This window comes from Mesoplodon mirus (assembly GCF_964341445.2).
Source record: "Mesoplodon mirus genome assembly, chromosome: 10".
Lineage (NCBI taxonomy): Eukaryota > Metazoa > Chordata > Mammalia > Artiodactyla > Ziphiidae > Mesoplodon > Mesoplodon mirus.
Genome location: NC_138986.1, coordinates 78,385,951 through 78,411,373, shown reverse-complemented (window position 1 = coordinate 78,411,373; position 25,423 = coordinate 78,385,951).

Sequence of the window (25,423 nt, the reverse complement as noted above, 5' to 3'; positions counted from 1 at the left end):
TTCCTGGCACGAAGAAGAATTAACCAAAGTCTCAGCCACCCACCGGGAACCAGTATAGGTCCTGAACCAAAAGTTTGGACTTGCGTTCAGCTCACAAAAAACGAGTTGAAAAATGGAGCTCAGGGGCACAGCAATTCACAAACTGGCAGAGTAATCAAGGCCAACTATCGTCCAAAAATCTGTTGAAGGAAGGCAACGAGGTGGACTTGAATGCGAGGCAGAATAGCAGGAAACAGATTTCAAGAGGTACGTTGGAATCGCCTGTAAAGCACAGGAAGAGGGGCACAACTTCGACAATGATGCACTTGGCCAAAAAGGGCGTATGCGTTTTCTCCTGAATATATTCAGGAGAAAACGCATACGCCCTTTTTGGCCAAGCAAGCAAGCGGGCAATGCAAATCTGCACTACAAAGAAGTATCACTTCCCACCGGTCAAAAGGGACATCCACAAAATGTGTAAAAACCAGAAAGGCAAGACAGGCCCTGGAGAACAGGGAGCCTTGTTATGCTGATGGGCGGGATGTAAGTTGCCAACTGCCTCACTGGAGGAGTGCATTGTGTTCCCTAAAACAAGTAAACAACAGAGCTACAGAGCCAAGGGCACTTCCAGTCTAGGGAATATACCTTGGGAAAACTGAAAATCCATAAGACAGAGCTAGCCCCAAATTGAGGGCTGCACTGCTTACAAGAACCTCAACCTGGGTACACCTGAAATATCCCAGGAAATATAAAAATGGTTCCAAACATTGTGGAAATTACGTACGATGGAATATCCCTCAGCCATGAAATCAATGTCCTAAGACCAGTAGCAGCAAAATGAGTGGATTCAGGTACGATGATTCTAAGTGAAAGAAGTCACACAGGAAAAGAAACTTATCATAAGATATCACTTAGGAAGATCCTGTAAACTTGGCTACACATGAACTGAGTTAGGCAAGAGAACAGAGTCTCACATTTAGAAAACACTCCTATGCCTGCTTAAAGGGGAAAGAGAGGTGGGGTGATGCATCAAACCAGAGTTTGATATAAGCACAGGTACCGTTCCAAAAACCAACTATGGAATAGACAAGACCTACACCTTCCTCAGTGAAAGGGACTCAAAACCCCATATTTCCCGCAGAGGAATAGATCTGACTAGTAAGAATCTTAAAACCTATGTATTGATATGTCTCCGTAAGGGAATCAAGTGTGTCTAGACTGGCATAAACATGGCAGCGAGAATCAGCTCAAACCCACTCTAAAAAGGAATTTCAAAAACAAAACAAAGAAATCGGGAAATTCTTTACAATTCCTTCAGGGTCTCTGATGCAACCTGGAATGACCCTATCTACAATGACAGCTGGATGTGGCATAAGGCTGGACACTTGGGACTGAGAGGATTGGTGAGATTGGGTGAGCAAATGCAGACCCTTTAAAGCAATAATGCATGGCACCCATTCCATGGGTCCCAGCTCTCCAGGTTGAAGGGAATATTACTACAGCTATAACATGTACGGGAAACCTAGAGAATGGACATACTGTGAATACGAAAGGTTTGTAAAACTCAACGAAGAGTCCCTCTCCTGGTGCTCCGGTTTGACTTTCCAACTGCTTTCCTATCAATCTCCCAACTTGGAGAGACAGCCCCTTTAAGCTCCTGGTTCGCACAGGTTGCCAATTTGGCAGAGGATGAAATGGAAGAGGGAGAACCAATGAGAGAGTAGCTGTTAGGCTTTTGGTTGGGCACATGTCACTCTAATTTCCTGGCAGGAAGAAGAATTAACCAAAGTCTCAGCCACCCACCGGGAACCAGTATAGGTCCTGAACCAAAAGTTTGGACTTGCGTTCAGCTCACAAAAAACGAGTTGAAAAATGGAGCTCAGGGGCACAGCAATTCACAAACTGGTAGAGTAATCAAGGCCAACTATCGTCCAAAAATCTGTTGAGGGAAGGCAACGAGGCGGACTTGAAAGCGAGGCAGAATAGCAGGAAACAGATTTCAAGAGGTACGTTGGAATCGCCTGTAAAGCACAGGAAGAGGGGCACAACTTCGACAATGATGCACTTGGCCAAAAAGGGCGTATGCATTTTCTCCTGAATATATTCAGGAGAAAACGCATACGCTCTTTTTGGCCAAGCAAGCAAGCGGGCAATGCAAATCTGCACCACAAAGAAGTATCACTTCCCACCGGTCAAAAGGGACATCCACAAAATGTGTAAAAACCAGAAAGGCAAGACAGGCCCTGGAGAACAGGGAGCCTTGTTATGCTGATGGGCGGGATGTAAGTTGCCAACTGCCTCACTGGAGGAGTGCATTGTGTTCCCTAAAACAAGTAAACAACAGAGCTACAGAGCCAAGGGCACTTCCAGTCTAGGGAATATACCTTGGGAAAACTGAAAATCCATAAGACAGAGCCAGCCCCAAATTGAGGGCTGCACTGCTTACAGGAACCTCAACCTGGGTACACCTGAAATATCCCAGGAAATATAAAAATGGTTCCAAACATTGTGGAACTTACGTACGATGGGATATCCCTCAGCCATGAAATCAATGTCCTAAGACCAGTAGCAGCAAAATGAGTGGATTCAGGTACGATGATTCTAAGTGAAAGAAGTCACACAGGAAAAGAAACTTATCATAAGATATCACTTAGGAAGATCCTGTAAACATGGCTACACATGAACTGAGTTAGGCAAGAGAACAGAGTCTCACATTTAGAAAACACTCCTATGCCTGCTTAAGGGTGAAGGAGAGGGGGGGTGATGCATCAAACCAGAGTTTGATATAAGCACAGGTACCGTTCCAAAAACCAACTATGGAATAGACAAGACCTACACCTTCCTCAGTGAAAGGGACTCAAAACCCCATATTTCCCGCAGAGGAATAGATCTGACTAGTAAGAATCTTAAAACCTATGTATTGATATGTCTCCGTAAGGGAATCAAGTGTGTCTAGACTGGCATAAACATGGCAGCGAGAATCAGCTCAAACCCACTCTAAAAAGGAATTTCAAAAACAAAACAAAGAAACAGGGAAATACTTTACAATTCCTTCAGGGTCTGTGATGCAACCTGGAATGACCCTATCTACAATGACAGCTGGATGTGGCATAAGGCTGGACACTTGGGACTGAGAGGATTGGTGAGATTGGGTGAGCAAATGCAGACCCTTTAAAGCAATAATGCATGGCACCCATTCCATGGGTCCCAGCTCTCCAGGTTGAAGGGAATATTACTACAGCTATAACATGTACGGGAAACCTAGAGAATGGACACACTGTGAATACGAAAGGTTTCTAAAACTCAACGAAGAGTCCCTCTCCTGGTGCTCCGGTTTCACTTTCCAACTGCTTTCCTATCAATCTCCCAACTTGGAGAGACAGCCCCTTTAAGCTCCTGGTTCGCACAGGTTGCCAATTTGGCAGAGGATGAAAGGGAAGAGGGAGAACCAATGAGAGAGTAGCTGTTAGGCATTTGGTTGGGCACATGTCACTCTAATTTCCTGGCAGGAAGAAGAATTAACCAAAGTCTCAGCCACCCACCGGGAACCAGTATAGGTCCTGAACCAAAAGTTTGGACTTGCGTTCAGCTCACAAAAAACGAGTTGAAAAATGGAGCTCAGGGGCACAGCAATTCACAAACTGGCAGAGTAATCAAGGCCAACTATCGTCCAAAAATCTGTTGAGGGAAGGCAACGAGGCGGACTTGAAAGCGAGGCAGAATAGCAGGAAACAGATTTCAAGAGGTACGTTGGAATCGCCTGTAAAGCACAGGAAGAGGGGCACAACTTCGACAATGATGCACTTGGCCAAAAAGGGCGTATGCGTTTTCTCCTGAATATATTCAGGAGAAAACGCATACGCCCTTTTTGGCCAAGCAAGCAAGCGGGCAATGCAAATCTGCACTACAAAGAAGTATCACTTCCCACCGGTCAAAAGGGACATCCACAAAATGCGTAAAAAGCAGAAAGGCAAGGCAGGCCCTGGAGAACAGGGAGCCTTGTTATGCTGATGGGCGGGATGTAAGTTGCCAACTGCCTCACTGGAGGAGTGCATTGTGTTCCCTAAAACAAGTAAACAACAGAGCTACAGAGCCAAGGGTACTTCCAGTCTAGGGAATATACCTTGGGAAAACTGAAAATCCATAAGACAGAGCCAGCCCCAAATTGAGGGCTGCACTGCTTACAGGAACCTCAACCTGGGTACACCTGAAATATCCCAGGAAATATAAAAATGGTTCCAAACATTGTGGAACTTACGTACGATGGAATATCCCTCAGCCATGAAATCAATGTCCTAAGACCAGTAGCAGCAAAATGAGTGGATTCAGGTACGATGATTCTAAGTGAAAGAAGTCACACAGGAAAAGAAACTTATCATAAGATATCACTTAGGAAGATCCTGTAAACATGGCTACACATGAACTGAGTTAGGCAAGAGAACAGAGTCTCACATTTAGAAAACACTCCTATGCCTGCTTAAGGGGGAAGGAGAGGGGGGGTGATGCATCAAACCAGAGTTTGATATAAGCACAGGTACCTTTCCAAAAACCAACTATGGAATAGACAAGACCTACACCTTCCTCAGTGAAAGGGACTCAAAACCCCATATTTCCCGCAGAGGAATAGATCTGACTAGTAAGAATCTTAAAACCTATGTATTGATATGTCTCCGTAAGGGAATCAAGTGTGTCTAGACTGGCATAAACATGGCAGCGAGAATCAGCTCAAACCCACTCTAAAAAGGAATTTCAAAAACAAAACAAAGAAACAGGGAATTTCTTTACAATTCCTTCAGGGTCTCTGATGCAACCTGGAATGACCCTATCTACAATGACAGCTGGATGTGGCATAAGGCTGGACACTTGGGACTGAGAGGATTGGTGAGATTGGGTGAGCAAATGCAGACCCTTTAAAGCAATAATGCATGGCACCCATTCCATGGGTCCCAGCTCTCCAGGTTGAAGGGAATATTACTACAGCTATAACATGTACGGGAAACCTAGAGAATGGACATACTGTGAATACGAAAGGTTTGTAAAACTCAACGAAGAGTCCCTCTCCTGGTGCTCCGGTTTGACTTTCCAACTGCTTTCCTATCAATCTCCCAACTTGGAGAGACAGCCCCTTTAAGCTCCTGGTTCGCACAGGTTGCCAATTTGGCAGAGGATGAAATGGAAGAGGGAGAACCAATGAGAGAGTAGCTGTTACGCTTTTGGTTGGGCACATGTCACTCTAATTTCCTGGCAGGAAGAAGAATTAACCAAAGTCTCAGCCACCCACCGGGAACCAGTATAGGTCCTGAACCAAAAGTTTGGACTTGCGTTCAGCTCACAAAAAACGAGTTGAAAAATGGAGCTCAGGGGCACAGCAATTCACAAACTGGCAGAGTAATCAAGGCCAACTATCGTCCAAAAATCTGTTGAGGGAAGGCAACGAGGCGGACTTGAAAGCGAGGCAGAATAGCAGGAAACAGATTTCAAGAGGTACGTTGGAATCGCCTGTAAAGCACAGGAAGAGGGGCACAACTTCGACAATGATGCACTTGGCCAAAAAGGGCGTATGCATTTTCTCCTGAATATATTCAGGAGAAAACGCATACGCCCTTTTTGGCCAAGCAAGCAAGCGGGCAATGCAAATCTGCACCACAAAGAAGTATCACTTCCCACCGGTCAAAAGGGACATCCACAAAATGTGTAAAAACCAGAAAGGCAAGACAGGCCCTGGAGAACAGGGAGCCTTGTTATGCTGATGGGCGGGATGTAAGTTGCCAACTGCCTCACTGGAGGAGTGCATTGTGTTCCCTAAAACAAGTAAACAACAGAGCTACAGAGCCAAGGGCACTTCCAGTCTAGGGAATATACCTTGGGAAAACTGAAAATCCATAAGACAGAGCCAGCCCCAAATTGAGGGCTGCACTGCTTACAGGAACCTCAACCTGGGTACACCTGAAATATCCCAGGAAATATAAAAATGGTTCCAAACATTGTGGAACTTACGTACGATGGGATATCCCTCAGCCATGAAATCAATGTCCTAAGACCAGTAGCAGCAAAATGAGTGGATTCAGGTACGATGATTCTAAGTGAAAGAAGTCACACAGGAAAAGAAACTTATCATAAGATATCACTTAGGAAGATCCTGTAAACATGGCTACACATGAACTGAGTTAGGCAAGAGAACAGAGTCTCACATTTAGAAAACACTCCTATGCCTGCTTAAGGGTGAAGGAGAGGGGGGGTGATGCATCAAACCAGAGTTTGATATAAGCACAGGTACCGTTCCAAAAACCAACTATGGAATAGACAAGACCTACACCTTCCTCAGTGAAAGGGACTCAAAACCCCATATTTCCCGCAGAGGAATAGATCTGACTAGTAAGAATCTTAAAACCTATGTATTGATATGTCTCCGTAAGGGAATCAAGTGTGTCTAGACTGGCATAAACATGGCAGCGAGAATCAGCTCAAACCCACTCTAAAAAGGAATTTCAAAAACAAAACAAAGAAACAGGGAAATACTTTACAATTCCTTCAGGGTCTGTGATGCAACCTGGAATGACCCTATCTACAATGACAGCTGGATGTGGCATAAGGCTGGACACTTGGGACTGAGAGGATTGGTGAGATTGGGTGAGCAAATGCAGACCCTTTAAAGCAATAATGCATGGCACCCATTCCATGGGTCCCAGCTCTCCAGGTTGAAGGGAATATTACTACAGCTATAACATGTACGGGAAACCTAGAGAATGGACACACTGTGAATACGAAAGGTTTCTAAAACTCAACGAAGAGTCCCTCTCCTGGTGCTCCGGTTTCACTTTCCAACTGCTTTCCTATCAATCTCCCAACTTGGAGAGACAGCCCCTTTAAGCTCCTGGTTCGCACAGGTTGCCAATTTGGCAGAGGATGAAAGGGAAGAGGGAGAACCAATGAGAGAGTAGCTGTTAGGCATTTGGTTGGGCACATGTCACTCTAATTTCCTGGCAGGAAGAAGAATTAACCAAAGTCTCAGCCACCCACCGGGAACCAGTATAGGTCCTGAACCAAAAGTTTGGACTTGCGTTCAGCTCACAAAAAACGAGTTGAAAAATGGAGCTCAGGGGCACAGCAATTCACAAACTGGCAGAGTAATCAAGGCCAACTATCGTCCAAAAATCTGTTGAGGGAAGGCAACGAGGCGGACTTGAAAGCGAGGCAGAATAGCAGGAAACAGATTTCAAGAGGTACGTTGGAATCGCCTGTAAAGCACAGGAAGAGGGGCACAACTTCGACAATGATGCACTTGGCCAAAAAGGGCGTATGCGTTTTCTCCTGAATATATTCAGGAGAAAACGCATACGCCCTTTTTGGCCAAGCAAGCAAGCGGGCAATGCAAATCTGCACTACAAAGAAGTATCACTTCCCACCGGTCAAAAGGGACATCCACAAAATGCGTAAAAAGCAGAAAGGCAAGGCAGGCCCTGGAGAACAGGGAGCCTTGTTATGCTGATGGGCGGGATGTAAGTTGCCAACTGCCTCACTGGAGGAGTGCATTGTGTTCCCTAAAACAAGTAAACAACAGAGCTACAGAGCCAAGGGTACTTCCAGTCTAGGGAATATACCTTGGGAAAACTGAAAATCCATAAGACAGAGCCAGCCCCAAATTGAGGGCTGCACTGCTTACAGGAACCTCAACCTGGGTACACCTGAAATATCCCAGGAAATATAAAAATGGTTCCAAACATTGTGGAACTTACGTACGATGGAATATCCCTCAGCCATGAAATCAATGTCCTAAGACCAGTAGCAGCAAAATGAGTGGATTCATGTACGATGATTCTAAGGGAACGAAGTCACACAGGAAAAGAAACTTATCATAAGATATCACTTAGGAAGATCCTGTAAACATGGCTACACATGAACTGAGTTAGGCAAGAGAACAGAGTCTCACATTTAGAAAACACTCCTATGCCTGCTTAAGGGGGAAGGAGAGGGGGGGTGATGCATCAAACCAGAGTTTGATATAAGCACAGGTACCTTTCCAAAAACCAACTATGGAATAGACAAGACCTACACCTTCCTCAGTGAAAGGGACTCAAAACCCCATATTTCCCGCAGAGGAATAGATCTGACTAGTAAGAATCTTAAAACCTATGTATTGATATGTCTCCGTAAGGGAATCAAGTGTGTCTAGACTGGCATAAACATGGCAGCGAGAATCAGCTCAAACCCACTCTAAAAAGGAATTTCAAAAACAAAACAAAGAAACAGGGAATTTCTTTACAATTCCTTCAGGGTCTCTGATGCAACCTGGAATGACCCTATCTACAATGACAGCTGGATGTGGCATAAGGCTGGACACTTGGGACTGAGAGGATTGGTGAGATTGGGTGAGCAAATGCAGACCCTTTAAAGCAATAATGCATGGCACCCATTCCATGGGTCCCAGCTCTCCAGGTTGAAGGGAATATTACTACAGCTATAACATGTACGGGAAACCTAGAGAATGGACACACTGTGAATACGAAAGGTTTCTAAAACTCAACGAAGTGTCCCTCTCCTTGTGCTCCGGTTTGACTTTCCAACTGCTTTCCTATCAATCTCCCAACTTGGAGAGACAGCCCCTTTAAGCTCCTGGTTCGCACAGGTTGCCAATTTGGCAGAGGATGAAAGGGAAGAGGGAGAACCAATGAGAGAGTAGCTGTTAGGCTTTTGGTTGGGCACATGTCACTCTAATGTCCTGGCAGGAAGAAGAATTAACCAAAGTCTCAGCCACCCACCGGGAACCAGTATAGGTCCTGAACCAAAAGTTTGGACTTGTGTTCAGCTCACAAAAAACGAGTTGAAAAATGGAGCTCAGGGGCACAGCAATTCACAAACTGGCAGAGTAATCAAGGCCAACTATCGTCCAAAAATCTGTTGAGCGAAGGCAACGAGGCGGACTTGAATGCGAGGCAGAATAGCAGGAAACAGATTTCAAGATGTACGTGGGAATCGCCTGTAAAGCACAGGAAGAGGGGCACAACTTCGACAATGATGCACTTGGCCAAAAAGGGCGTATGCGTTTTCTCCTGAATATATTCAGGAGAAAACGCATACGCCCTTTTTGGCAAAGCAAGCAAGCGGGCAATGCAAATCTGCACTACAAAGAAGTATCACTTCCCACCGTTCAAAAGGGACATCCACAAAATGTGTAAAAACCAGAAAGGCAAGGCATGCCCTGGAGAACAGGGAGCCTTGTTATGCTGATGGGCGGGATGTAAGTTGCCAACTGCCTCACTGGAGGAGTGCATTGTGTTCCCTAAAACAAGTAAACAACAGAGCTACAGAGCCAAGGGCACTTCCAGTCTAGGGAATATACCTTGGGAAAACTGAAAATCCATAAGACAGAGCCACCCCCAAATTGAGGGCTGCACTGCTTACAAGAAACTCAACCTGGGTACACCTGAAATATCCCAGGAAATATAAAAATGGTTCCAAACATTGTGGAAATTACGTACGATGGAATATCCCTCAGCCATGAAATCAATGTCCTAAGACCAGTAGCAGCAAAATGAGTGGATTCAGGTACGATGATTCTAAGTGAAAGAAGTCACACAGGAAAAGAAACTTATCATAAGATATCACTTAGATAGATCCTGTAAACATGGCTACACATGAACTGAGTTAGGCAAGAGAACAGAGTCTCACATTTAGAAAACACTCCTATGCCTGCTTAAGGGGGAAGGAGAGGGGGGGTGATGCATCAAACCAGAGTTTGATATAAGCACAGGTACCGTTCCAAAAACCAACTATGGAATAGACAAGACCTACACCTTCCTCAGTGAAAGGGACTCAAAACCCCATATTTCCCGCAGAGGAATAGATCTGACTAGTAAGAATCTTAAAACCTATGTATTGATATGTCTCCGTAAGGGAATCAAGTGTGTCTAGACTGGCATAAACATGGCAGCGAGAATCAGCTCAAACCCACTCTAAAAAGGAATTTCAAAAACAAAACAAAGAAACAGGGAATTTCTTTACAATTCCTTCAGTGTCTCTGATGCAACCTGGAATGACCCTATCTACAATGACAGCTGGATGTGGCATAAGGCTGGACACTTGGGACTGAGAGGATTGGTGAGATTGGGTGAGCAAATGCAGACCCTTTAAAGCAATAATGCATGGCACCCATTCCATGGGTCCCAGCTCTCCAGGTTGAAGGGAATATTACTACAGCTATAACATGTACGGGAAACCTAGAGAATGGACACACTGTGAATACGAAAGGTTTCTAAAACTCAACGAAGGGTCCCTCTCCTGGTGCTCCGGTTTGACTTTCCAACTGCTTTCCTATCAATCTCCCAACTTGGAGAGACAGCCCCTTTAAGCTCCTGGTTCGCACAGGTTGCCAATTTGGCAGAGGATGAAAGGGAAGAGGGAGAACCAATGAGAGAGTAGCTGTTAGGCTTTTGGTTGGGCACATGTCACTCTAATTTCCTGGCAGGAAGAAGAATTAACCAAAGTCTCAGCAACCCACCGGGAACCAGTATAGGTCCTGAACCAAAAGTTTGGACTTGCGTTCAGCTCACAAAAAACGAGTTGAAAAATGGAGCTCAGGGGCACAGCAATTCACAAACTGGCAGAGTAATCAAGGCCAACTATCGTCCAAAAATCTGTTGAGGGAAGGCAACGAGGCGGACTTGAAAGCGAGGCAGAATAGCAGGAAACAGATTTCAAGAGGTACGTTGGAATCGCCTGTAAAGCACAGGAAGAGGGGCACAACTTCGACAATGATGCACTTGGCCAAAAAGGGCGTATGCGTTTTCTCCTGAATATATTCAGGAGAAAACGCATACGCCCTTTTTGGCCAAGCAAGCAAGCGGGCAATGCAAATCTGCACTACAAAGAAGTATCACTTCCCACCGGTCAAAAGGGACATCCACAAAATGTGTAAAAACCAGAAAGGCAAGGCAGGCCCTGGAGAACAGGGAGCCTTGTTATGCTGATGGGCGGGATGTAAGTTGACAACTGCCTCACTGGAGGAGTGCATTGTGTTCCGTAAAACAAGTAAACAACAGAGCTACAGAGCCAAGGGCACTTCCAGTCTAGGGAATATACCTTGGGAAAACTGAAAATCCATAAGACAGAGCCACCCCCAAATTGAGGGCTGCACTGCTTACAGGAACCTCAACTTGGGTACACCTGAAATATCCCAGGAAATATAAAAATGGCTCCAAACATTGTGGAACTTACGTACGATGGAATATCCCTCAGCCATGAAATCAATGTCCTAAGACCAGTAGCAGCAAAATGAGTGGATTCAGGTACGATGATTATAAGTGAAAGAAGTCACACAGGAAAAGAAACTTATCATAAGATATCACTTAGGAAGATCCTGTAAACATGGCTACACATGAACTGAGTTAGGCAAGAGAACAGAGTCTCAAATTTAGAAAACACTCTTATGCTTGCTTAAGGGGGAAGGAGAGCAGGGTGTGATGCATCAAACCAGAGTTTGATATAAGCACAGGTACCGTTCCAAAAACCAACTATGGAATAGACAAGACCTACACCTTCCTCAGTGAAAGGGACTCAAAACCCCATATTTCCCGCAGAGGAATAGATCTGACTAGTAAGAATCTTAAAACCTATGTATTGATATGTCTCCGTAAGGGAATCAAGTGTGTCTAGACTGGCATAAACATGGCAGCGAGAATCAGCTCAAACCCACTCTAAAAAGGAATTTCAAAAACAAAACAAAGAAACAGGGAATTTCTTTACAATTCCTTCAGTGTCTCTGATGCAACCTGGAATGACCCTATCTACAATGACAGCTGGATGTGGCATAAGGCTGGACACTTGGGACTGAGAGGATTGGTGAGATTGGGTGAGCAAATGCAGACCCTTTAAAGCAATAATGCATGGCACCCATTCCATGGGTCCCAGCTCTCCAGGTTGAAGGGAATATTACTACAGCTATAACATGTACGGGAAACCTAGAGAATGGACACACTGTGAATACGAAAGGTTTCTAAAACTCAACGAAGAGTCCCTCTCCTGGTGCTCCGGTTTGACTTTCCAACTGCTTTCCTATCAATCTCCCAACTTGGAGAGACAGCCCCTTTAAGCTCCTGGTTCGCACAGGTTGCCAATTTGGCAGAGGATGAAAGGGAAGAGGGAGAACCAATGAGAGAGTAGCTGTTAGGCATTTGGATTGGCACATGTCACTCTAATTTCCTGGCAGGAAGAAGAATTAACCAAAGTCTCAGCCACCCACCGGGAACCAGTATAGGTCCTGAACCAAAAGTTTGGACTTGCGTTCAGCTCACAAAAAACGAGTTGAAAAATGGAGCACAGGGGCACAGCAATTCACAAACTGGCAGAGTAATCAAGGCCAACTATCGTCCAAAAATCTGTTGAGCGAAGGCAACGAGGCAGACTTGAATGCGAGGCAGAATAGCAGGAAACAGATTTCAAGAGGTACGTTGGAATCGCCTGTAAAGCACAGGAAGAGGGGCACAACTTCGACAATGATGCACTTGGCCAAAAAGGGCGTATGCGTTTTCTCCTGAATATATTCAGGAGAAAACGCATACGCCCTTTTTGGCCAAGCAAGCAAGCGGGCAATGCAAATCTGCACTACAAAGAAGTATCACTTCCCACCGGTCAAAAGGGACATCCACAAAATGTGTAAAAACCAGAAAGGCAAGGCAGGCCCTGGAGAACAGGGAGCCTTGTTATGCTGATGGGCGGGATGTAAGTTGCCAACTGCCTCACTGGAGGAGTGCATTGTGTTCCCTAAAACAAGTAAACAACAGAGCTACAGAGCCAAGGGCACTTCCAGTCTAGGGAATATACCTTGGGAAAACTGAAAATCCATAAGACAGAGCCAGCCCCAAATTGAGGGCTGCACTGCTTACAGGAACCTCAACCTGGGTACACCTGAAATATCCCAGGAAATATAAAAATGGTTCCAAACATTGTGGAACTTACGTACGATGGAATATCCCTCAGCCATGAAATCAATGTCCTAAGACCAGTAGCAGCAAAATGAGTGGATTCAGGTACGATGATTCTAAGTGAAAGAAGTCACACAGGAAAAGAAACTTATCATAAGATATCACTTAGGAAGATCCTGTAAACATGGCTACACATGAACTGAGTTAGGCAAGAGAACAGAGTCTCACATTTAGAAAACACTCCTATGCCTGCTTAAGGGGGAAGGACAGGGGGGGTGATGCATCAAACCAGAGTTTGATATAAGCACAGGTACCGTTCCAAAAACCAACTATGGAATAGACAAGACCTACACCTTCCTCAGTGAAAGGGACTCAAAACCCCATATTTCCCGCAGAGGAATAGATCTGACTAGTAAGAATCTTAAAACCTATGTATTGATATGTCTCCGTAAGGGAATCAAGTGTGTCTAGACTGGCATAAACATGGCAGCGAGAATCAGCTCAAACCCACTCTAAAAAGGAATTTCAAAAACAGAACAAAGAAACAGGGAAATTCTTTACAATTCCTTCAGGGTCTCTGATGCAACCTGGAATGACCCTATCTACAATGACAGCTGGATGTGGCATAAGGCTGGACACTTGCGACTGAGAGGATTGGTGAGATTGGGTGAGCAAATGCAGACCCTTTAAAGCAATAATGCATGGCACCCATTCCATGGGTCCCAGCTCTCCAGGTTGAAGGGAATATTACTACAACAATAACGTGTACGGGAAACCTAGAGAATGGACACACTGTGAATACGAAAGGTTTCTAAAACTCAACGAAGAGTCCCTCTCCTGGTGCTCCGGTTTGACTTTCCAACTGCTTTCCTATCAATCTCCCAACTTGGAGAGACAGCCCCTTTAAGCTCCTGGTTCGCACAGGTTGCCAATTTGGCAGAGGATGAAAGGGAAGAGGGAGAACCAATGAGAGAGTTGCTGTTAGGCATTTGGATGGGCACATGTCACTCTAATTTCCCGGCAGGAAGAAGAATTAACCAAAGTCTCAGCCACCCACCGGGAACCAGTATAGGTCCTGAACCAAAAGTTTGGACTTGCGTTCAGCTCACAAAAAACGAGTTGAAAAATGGAGCTCAGGGGCACAGCAATTCACAAACTGGCAGAGTAATCAAGGCCAACTATCGTCCAAAAATCTGTTGAGGGAAGGCAACGAGGCGGACTTGAAAGCGAGGCAGAATAGCAGGAAACAGATTTCAAGAGGTACGTTGGAATCGCCTGTAAAGCACAGGAAGAGGGGCACAACTTCGACAATGATGCACTTGGCCAAAAAGGGCGTATGCGTTTTCTCCTGAATATATTCAGGAGAAAACGCATACGCTCTTTTTGGCCAAGCAAGCAAGCGGGCAATGCAAATCTGCACTACAAAGAAGTATCACTTCCCACCGGTCAAAAGGGACATCCACAAAATGTGTAAAAACCAGAAAGGCAAGGCAGGCCCTGGAGAACAGGGAGCCTTGTTATGCTGATGGGCGGGATGTAAGTTGCCAACTGCCTCACTGGAGGAGTGCATTGTGTTCCCTAAAACAAGTAAACAACAGAGCTACAGAGCCAAGGGCACTTCCAGTCTAGGGAATATACCTTGGGAAAACTGAAAATCCATAAGACAGAGCCAGCCCCAAATTGAGGGCTGCACTGCTTACAGGAACCTCAACCTGGGTACACCTGAAATATCCCAGGAAATATAAAAATGGTTCCAAACATTGTGGAACTTACGTACGATGGGATATCCCTCAGCCATGAAATCAATGTCCTAAGACCAGTAGCAGCAAAATGAGTGGATTCAGGTACGATGATTCTAAGTGAAAGAAGTCACACAGGAAAAGAAACTTATCATAAGATATCACTTAGGAAGATCCTGTAAACATGGCTACACATGAACTGAGTTAGGCAAGAGAACAGAGTCTCACATTTAGAAAACACTCCTATGCCTGCTTAAGGGGGAAGGAGAGGGGGGGTGATGCATCAAACCAGAGTTTGATATAAGCACAGGTACCGTTCCAAAAACCAACTATGGAATAGACAAGACCTACACCTTCCTCAGTGAAAGGGACTCAAAACCCCATATTTCCCGCAGAGGAATAGATCTGACTAGTAAGAATCTTAAAACCTATGTATTGATATGTCTCCGTAAGGGAATCAAGTGTGTCTAGACTGGCATAAACATGGCAGCGAGAATCAGCTCAAACCCACTCTAAAAAGGAATTTCAAAAACAAAACAAAGAAACAGGGAAATTCTTTACAATTCCTTCAGGGTCTCTGATGCAACCTGGAATGACCCTATCTACAATGACAGCTGGATGTGGCATAAGGCTGGACACTTGGGACTGAGAGGATTGGTGAGATTGGGTGAGCAAATGCAGACCCTTTAAAGCAATAATGCATGGCACCCATTCCATGGGTCCCAGCTCTCCAGGTTGAAGGGAATATTACTACAGCTATAACATGTACGGGAAACCTAGAGAATGGACACACTGTGAATACGAAAGGTTTCTAAAACTCAACGAAGAGTCCCTCTCCTGGTGCTCCGGTTTGACTTTCCAACTGCTTTCCTATCAATCTCCCAACTTGGAGAGACAGCCCCTTTAAGCTCCTGGTTCGCACAGGTTGCCAATTTGGCAGAGGATGAAAGGGAAGAGGGAGAACCAATGAGAGAGTAGCTGTTAGGCATTTGGTTGGGCACATGTCACTCTAATTTCCTGGCAGGAAGAAGAATTAACCAAAGTCTCAGCCACCCACCGGGAACCAGTATAGGTCCTGAACCAAAAGTTTGGACTTGCGTTCAGCTCACAAAAAACGAGTTGAAAAATGGAGCTCAGGGGCACAGCAATTCACAAACTGGCAGAGTAATCAAGGCCAACTATCGTCCAAAAATCTGTTGAGGGAAGGCAACGAGGCGGACTTGAAAGCGAGGCAGAATAGCAGGAAACAGATTTCAAGAGGTACGTTGGAATCGCCTGTAAAGCACAGGAAGAGGGGCACAACTTCCACAATGATGCACTTGGCCAAAAAGGGCGTATGCGTTTTCTCCTGAATATATTCAGGAGAAAACGCATACGCTCTTTTTGGCCAAGCAAGCAAGCGGGCAATGCAAATCAGCACTACAAAGAAGTATCACTTCCCACCGGTCAAAAGGGACATCCACAAAATGTGTAAAAACCAGAAAGGCAAGACAGGCCCTGGAGAACAGGGAGCCTTGTTATGCTGATGGGCGGGATGTAAGTTGCCAACTGCCTCACTGGAGGAGTGCATTGTGTTCCCTAAAACAAGTAAACAACAGAGCTACAGAGCCAAGGGCACTTCCAGTCTAGGGAATATACCTTGGGAAAACTGAAAATCCATAAGACAGAGCCAGCCCCAAATTGAGGGCTGCACTGCTTACAGGAACCTCAACCTGGGTACACCTGAAATATCCCAGGAAATATAAAAATGGCTCCAAACATTGTGGAACTTACGTACGATGGAATATCCCTCAGCCATGAAATCAATGTCCTAAGACCAGTAGCAGCAAAATGAGTGGATTCAGGTACGATGATTCTAAGTGAAAGAAGTCACACAGGAAAAGAAACTTATCATAAGATATCACTTAGGAAGATCCTGTAAACATGGCTACACATGAACTGAGTTAGGCAAGAGAACAGAGTCTCACATTTAGAAAACACTCCTATGCCTGCTTAAGGGGGAAGGAGAGCGGGGGTGATGCATCAAACCAGAGTTTGATATAAGCACAGGTACCGTTCCAAAAACCAACTATGGAATAGACAATACCTACACCTTCCTCAGTGAAAGGGACTCAAAACCCCATATTTCCCGCAGAGGAATAGATCTGACTAGTAAGAATCTTAAAACCTATGTATTGATATGTCTCCGTAAGGGAATCAAGTGTGTCTAGACTGGCATAAACATGGCAGCGAGAATCAGCTCAAACCCACTCTAAAAAGGAATTTCAAAAACAAAACAAAGAAACTGGGAAATTCTTTACAATTCCTTCAGGGTCTCTGATGCAACCTGGAATGACCCTATCTACAATGACAGCTGGATGTGGCATAAGGCTGGACACTTGGGACTGAGAGGATTGGTGAGATTGGGTGAGCAAATGCAGACCCTTTAAAGCAATAATGCATGGCACCCATTCCATGGGTCCCAGCTCTCCAGGTTGAAGGGAATATTACTACAGCTATAACATGTACGGGAAACCTAGAGAATGGACACACTGTGAATACGAAAGGTTTCTAAAACTCAACGAAGAGTCCCTCTCCTGGTGCTCCGGTTTGACTTTCCAACTGCTTTCCTATCAATCTCCCAACTTGGAGAGACAGCCCCTTTAAGCTCCTGGTTCGCACAGGTTGCCAATTTGGCAGAGGATGAAAGGGAAGAGGGAGAACCAATGAGAGAGTAGCTGTTAGGCATTTGGATGGGCACATGTCACTCTAATTTCCCGGCAGGAAGAAGAATTAACCAAAGTCTCAGCCACCCACCGGGAACCAGTATATGTCCTGAACCAAAAGTTTGGACTTGCATTCAGCTCACAAAAAACGAGTTGAAAAATGGAGCTCAGGGGCACAGCAATTCACAAACTGGCAGAGTAATCAAGGCCAACTATCGTCCAAAAATCTGTTGAGGTAAGGCAACGAGGCGGACTTGAAAGCGAGGCAGAATAGCAGGAAACAGATTTCAAGAGGTACGTTGGAATCGCCTGTAAAGCACAGGAAGTGGGGCACAACTTCGACAATGTTGCACTTGGCGAAAAACAGCGTATGCGTTTTCTCCTGAATATATTCAGGAGAAAACGCATACGCTCTTTTTGGCCAAGCAAGCAAGCGGGCAATGCAAATCTGCACTACAAAGAAGTATCACTTCCCACCGGTCAAAAGGGACATCCACAAAATGTGTAAAAACCAGAAAGGCAAGACAGGCCCTGGAGAACAGGGAGCCTTGTTATGCTGATGGGCGGGATGAAAGTTGCCAACTGCCTCACTGGAGGAGTGCATTGTGTTCCCTAAAACAAGTAAACAACAGAGCTACAGAGCCAAGGGCACTTCCAGTCTAGGGAATATACCTTGGGAAAACTGAAAATCCATAAGACAGAGCCACCCCCAAATTGAGGGCTGCACTGCTTACAGGAACCTCAACCTGGGTACACCTGAAATATCCCAGGAAATATAAAAATGGTTCCAAACATTGTGGAACTTACGTACGATGGGATATCCCTCAGCCATGAAATCAATGTCCTAAGACCAGTAGCAGCAAAATGAGTGGATTCAGGTACGATGATTCTAAGTGAAAGAAGTCACACAGGAAAAGAAACTTATCATAAGATATCACTTAGGAAGATCCTGTAAACATGGCTACACATGAACTGAGTTAGGCAAGAGAACAGAGTCTCACATTTAGAAAACACTCCTATGCCTGCTTAAGGGGGAAGGAAAGGTGGGGTGATGCATCAAACCAGAGTTTGATATAAGCACAGGTACCGTTCCAAAAACCAACTATGGAATAGACAATACCTACACCTTCCTCAGTGAAAGGGACTCAAAACCCCATATTTCCCGCAGAGGAATAGATCTGACTAGTAAGAATCTTAAAACCTATGTATTGATATGTCTCCGTAAGGGAATCAAGTGTGTCTAGACTGGCATAAACATGGCAGCGAGAATCAGCTCAAACCCACTCTAAAAAGGAATTTCAAAAACAAAACAAAGAAACAGGGAAATTCTTTACAATTCCTTCAGGGTCTCTGATGCAACCTGGAATGACCCTATCTACAATGACAGCTGGATGTGGCATAAGGCTGGACACTTGGGACTGAGAGGATTGGTGAGATTGGGTGAGCAAATGCAGACCCTTTAAAGCAATAATGCATGGCACCCATTCCATGGGTCCCAGCTCTCCAGGTTGAAGGGAATATTACTACAGCTATAACATGTACGGGAAACCTAGAGAATGGACACACTGTGAATACGAAAGGTTTCTAAAACTCAACGAAGAGTCCCTCTCCTGGTGCTCCGGTTTCACTTTCCAACTGCTTTCCTATCAATCTCCCAACTTGGAGAGACAGCCCCTTTAAGCTCCTGGTTCGCACAGGTTGCCAATTTGGCAGAGGATGAAAGGGAAGAGGGAGAACCAATGAGAGAGTAGCTGTTAGGCATTTGGATGGGCACATGTCACTCTAATTACCTGGCAGGAAGAAGAATTAACCAAAGTCTCAGCCACACACCGGGAACCAGTATAGGTCCTGAACCAAAAGTTTGGATTTGCGTTCAGCTCACAAAAAAACGAGTTGAAAAATGGAGCTCAGGGGCACAGCAATTCACAAAATGGCAGAGTAATCAAGGCCAACTATCGTCCAAAAATCTGTTGAGGGAAGGCAACGAGGCGGACTTGAAAGCGAGGCAGAATTGCAGGAAACAGATTTCAAGAGGTACGTTGGAATCGCCTGTAAAGCACAGGAAGAGGGGCACAACTTCGACAATGATGCACTTGGCCAATAAGGGAGTATGCGTTTTCTCCTGAATATATTCAGGAGAAAATGCATACGCCCTTTTTGGCCAAGCAAGCAAGCGGGCAATGCAAATCTGCTTTACAAAGAAGTATCACTTCCCACCGGTCAAAAGGGACATCCACAAAATGTGTAAAAACCAGAAAGGCAAGGCAGGCCCTGGAGAACAGGGAGCCTTGTTATGCTGATGGGCGGGATGTAAGTTGCCAACTGCCTCACTGGAGGAGTGCATTGTGTTCCCTAAAACAAGTAAACAACAGAGCTACAGAGCCAAGGGCACTTCCAGTCTAGGGAATATACCTTGGGAAAACTGAAAATCCATAAGACAGAGCCAGCCCCAAATTGAGGGCTGCACTGCTTACAGGAACCTCAACCTGGGTACACCTGAAATATCCCAGGAAATATAAAAATGGCTCCAAACATTGTGGAAATTACGTACGATGGAATATCCCTCAGCCATGAAATCAATGTCCTAAGACCAGTAGCAGCAAAATGAGTGGATTCAGGTACGATGATTCTAAGTGAAAGAAGTCACACAGGAAAAGAAACTTATCATAAGATATCACTTAGGAAGATCCTGTAAACATGGCTACACATGAACTGAGTTAGGCAAGAGAACAGAGTCTCACATTTAGAAAACACTCCTATGCCTGCTTAAGGGGGAAGGAGAGGGGGGGTGATGCATCAAACCAGAGTTTGATATAAGCACAGGTACCGTTCCAAAAACCAACTATGGAATAGACAAGACCTACACCTTCCTCAGTGAAAGGGACTCAAAACCCCATATTTCCCGCAGAGGAATAGATCTGACTAGTAAGAATCTTAAAACCTATGTATTGATATGTCTCCGTAAGGGAATCAAGTGTGTCTAGACTGGCATAAACATGGCAGCGAGAATCAGCTCAAACCCACTCTAAAAAGGAATTTCAAAAACAAAACAAAGAAACAGGGAAATTCTTTACAATTCCTTCAGGGTCTCTGATGCAACCTGGAATGACCCTATCTACAATGACAGCTGGATGTGGCATAAGGCTGGACACTTGGGACTGAGAGGATTGGTGAGATTGGGTGAGCAAATGCAGACCCTTTAAAGCAATAATGCATGGCACCCATTCCATGGGTCCCAGCTCTCCAGGTTGAAGGGAATGTTACTACAGCTATAACATGTACGGGAAACCTAGAGAATGGACACACTGTGAATACGAAAGGTTTCTAAAACTCAACGAAGAGTCCCTCTCCTGGTGCTCCGGTTTGACTTTCCAACTGCTTTCCTATCAATCTCCCAACTTGGAGAGACAGCCCCTTTAAGCTCCTGGTTCGCACAGGTTGCCAATTTGGCAGAGGATGAAAGGGAAGAGGGAGAACCAATGAGAGAGTAGCTGTAAGGCATTTGGATGGGCACATGTCACTCTAATTTCCCGGCAGGAAGAAGAATTAACCAAAGTCTCAGCCACCCACCGGGAACCAGTATAGGTCCTGAACCAAAAGTTTGGACTTGCGTTCAGCTCACAAAAAACGAGTTGAAAAATGGAGCTCAGGGGCACAGCAATTCACAAACTGGCAGAGTAATCAAGGCCAACTATCGTCCAAAAATCTGTTGAAGGAAGGCAACGAGGCGGACTTGAAAGCGAGGCAGAATAGCAGGAAACAGATTTCAAGAGGTACGTTGGAATCGCCTGTAAAGCACAGGAAGAGGGGCACAACTTCGACAATGATGCACTTGGCCAAAAAGGGCGTATGCGTTTTCTCCTAAATATATTCAGGAGAAAACGCATACGCCCTTTTTGGCCAAGCAAGCAAGCGGGCAATGCAAATCTGCACTACAAAGAAGTATCACTTCCCACCGGTCAAAAGGGACATCCACAAAATGTGTAAAAACCAGAAAGGCAAGGCAGGCCCTGGAGAAGAGGGAGCCTTGTTATGCTGATGGGCGGGATGTAAGTTGCCAACTGCCTCACTGGAGGAGTGCATTGTGTTCCCTAAAACAAGTAAACAACAGAGCTACAGAGCCAAGGGCACTTCCAGTCTAGGGAATATACCTTGGGAAAACTGAAAATCCATAAGACAGAGCCAGCCCCAAATTGAGGGCTGCACTGCTTACAGGAACCTCAACCTGGGTACACCAGAAATATCCCAGGAAATATAAAAATGGCTCCAAACATTGTGGAACTTACGTACGATGGAATGTCCCTCAGCCATGAAATCAATGTCCTAAGACCAGTAGCAGCAAAATGAGTGGATTCAGGTACGATGATTCTAAGTGAAAGAAGTCACACAGGAAAAGAAACTTATCCTAAGATATCACTTAGGAAGATCCTGTAAACATGGCTACACAAGAACTGAGTTAGGCAAGAGCACAGAGTCTCACATTTAGAAAACACTCCTATGCCTGCTTAAGGGGGAAGGAAAGGTGGGGTGATGCATCAAACCAGAGTTTGATATAAGCACAGGTACCGTTCCAAAAACCAACTATGGAATAGACAATACCTACACCTTCCTCAGTGAAAGGGACTCAAAACCCCATATTTCCCGCAGAGGAATAGATCTGACTAGTAAGAATCTTAAAACCTATGTATTGATATGTCTCCGTAAGGGAATCAAGTGTGTCTAGACTGGCATAAACATGGCAGCGAGAATCAGCTCAAACCCACTCTAAAAAGGAATTTCAAAAACAGAACAAAGAAACAGGGAAATTCTTTACAATTCCTTCAGGGTCTCTGATGCAACCTGGAATGACCCTATCTACAATGACAGCTGGATGTGGCATAAGGCTGGACACTTGGGACTGAGAGGATTGGTGAGATTGGGTGAGCAAATGCAGACCCTTTAAAGCAATAATGCATGACACCCATTCCATGGGTCCCAGCTCTCCAGGTTGAAGGGAATATTACTACAGCTATAACATGTACGGGAAACCTAGAGAATGGACACACTGTGAATACGAAAGGTTTCTAAAACTCAACGAAGAGTCCCTCTCCTGGTGCTCCGGTTTGACTTTCCAACTGCTTTCCTATCAATCTCCCAACTTGGAGAGACAGCCCCTTTAAGCTCCTGGTTCGCACAGGTTGCCAATTTGGCAGAGGATGAAAGGGAAGAGGGAGAACCAATGAGAGAGTAGCTGTTAGGCATTTGGATGGGCACATGTCACTCTAATTTCCTGGCAGGAAGAAGAATTAACCAAAGTCTCAGCCACACACCGGGAACCAGTATAGGTCCTGAACCAAAAGTTTGGATTTGCGTTCAGCTCACAAAAAAACGAGTTGAAAAATGGAGCTCAGGGGCACAGCAATTCAAAAAATGGCAGAGTAATCAAGGCCAACTATCGTCCAAAAATCTGTTGAGGGAAGGCAACGAGGCGGACTTGAAAGCGAGGCAGAATTGCAGGAAACAGATTTCAAGAGGTACGTTGGAATCGCCTGTAAAGCACAGGAAGAGGGGCACAACTTCGACAATGATGCACTTGGCCAATAAGGGCGTATGCGTTTTCTCCTGAATATATTCAGGAGAAAAAGCATACGCCCTTTTTGGCCAAGCAAGCAAGCGGGCAATGCAAATCTGCTTTACAAAGAAGTATCACTTCCCACCGGTCAAAATGGACATCCACAAAATGTGTAAAAACCAGAAAGGCAAGGCAGGCCCTGGAGAACAGGGAGCCTTGTTATGCTGATGGGCGGGATGTAAGTTGCCAACTGCCTCACTGGAGGAGTGCATTGTGTTCCCTAAAACAAGTAAACAACAGAGCTACAGAGCCAAGGGCACTTCCAGTCTAGGGAATATACCTTGGGAAAACTGAAAATCCATAAGACAGAGCCAGCCCCAAATTGAGGGCTGCACTGCTTACAGGAACCTCAACCTGGGTACACCTGAAATATCCCAGGAAATATAAAAATGGTTCCAAACATTGTGGAACTTACGTACGATGGAATATCCCTCAGCCATGAAATCAATGTCCTAAGACCAGTAGCAGCAAAATGAGTGGATTCAGGTACGATGATTCTAAGTGAAAGAAGTCACACAGGAAAAGAAACTTATCATAAGATATCACTTAGGAAGATCCTGTAAACATGGCTACACATGAACTGAGTTAGGCAAGAGAACAGAGTCTCACATTTAGAAAACACTCCTATGCCTGCTTAAGGGGGAAGGAGAGGGGGGGTGATGCATCAAACCAGAGTTTGATATAAGCACAGGTACCGTTCCAAAAACCAACTATGGAATAGACAAGACCTACACCTTCCTCAGTGAAAGGGACTCAAAACCCCATATTTCCCGCAGAGGAATAGATCTGACTAGTAAGAATCTTAAAACCTATGTATTGATATGTCTCCGTAAGGGAATCAAGTGTGTCTAGACTGGCATAAACATGGCAGCGAGAATCAGCTCAAACCCACTCTAAAAAGGAATTTCAAAAACAAAACAAAGAAACAGGGAAATTCTTTACAATTCCTTCAGGGTCTCTGATGCAACCTGGAATGACCCTATCTACAATGACAGCTGGATGTGGCATAAGGCTGGACACTTGGGACTGAGAGGATTGGTGAGATTGGGTGAGCAAATGCAGACCCTTTAAAGCAATAATGCATGGCACCCATTCCATGGGTCCCAGCTCTCCAGGTTGAAGGGAATATTACTACAGCTATAACATGTATGGGAAACCTAGAGAATGGACACACTGTTAATACGAAAGGTTTCTAAAACTCAACGAAGAGTCCCTCTCCTGGTGCTCCGGTTTGACTTTCCAACTGCTTTCCTATCAATCTCCCAACTTGGAGAGACAGCCCCTTTAAGCTCCTGGTTCGCACAGGTTGCCAATTTGGCAGAGGATGAAAGGGAAGAGGGAGAACCAATGAGAGAGTAGCTGTAAGGCATTTGGATGGGCACATGTCACTCTAATTTCCCGGCAGGAAGAAGAATTAACCAAAGTCTCAGCCACCCACCGGGAACCAGTATAGGTCCTGAACCAAAAGTTTGGACTTGCGTTCAGCTCACAAAAAACGAGTTGAAAAATGGAGCTCAGGGGCACAGCAATTCACAAACTGGCAGAGTAATCAAGGCCAACTATCGTCCAAAAATCTGTTGAAGGAAGGCAACGAGGCGGACTTGAAAGCGAGGCAGAATAGCAGGAAACAGATTTCAAGAGGTACGTTGGAATCGCCTGTAAAGCACAGGAAGAGGGGCACAACTTCGACAATGATGCACTTGGCCAAAAAGGGCGTATGCGTTTTCTCCTGAATATATTCAGGAGAAAACGCATACGCCCTTTTTGGCCAAGCAAGCAAGCGGGCAATGCAAATCTGCACTACAAAGAAGTATCACTTCCCACCGGTCAAAAGGGACATCCACAAAATGTGTAAAAACCAGAAAGGCAAGGCAGGCCCTGGAGAAGAGGGAGCCTTGTTATGCTGATGGGTGGGATGTAAGTTGCCAACTGCCTCACTGGAGGAGTGCATTGTGTTCCCTAAAACAAGTAAACAACAGAGCTACAGAGCCAAGGGCACTTCCAGTCTAGGGAATATACCTTGGGAAAACTGAAAATCCATAAGACAGAGCCAGCCCCAAATTGAGGGCTGCACTGCTTACAGGAACCTCAACCTGGGTACACCTGAAATATCCCAGGAAATATAAAAATGGCTCCAAACATTGTGGAAATTACGTACGATGGAATATCCCTCAGCCATGAAATCAATGTCCTAAGACCAGTAGCAGCAAAATGAGTGGATTCAGGTACGATGATTCTAAGTGAAAGAAGTCACACAGGAAAAGAAACTTATCATAAGATATCACTTAGGAAGATCCTGTAAACATGGCTACACATGAACTGAGTTAGGCAAGAGAACAGAGTCTCACATTTAGAAAACACTCCTATGCCTGCTTAAGGGGGAAGGAAAGGTGGGGTGATGCATCAAACCAGAGTTTGATATAAGCACAGGTACCGTTCCAAAAACCAACTATGGAATAGACAAGACCT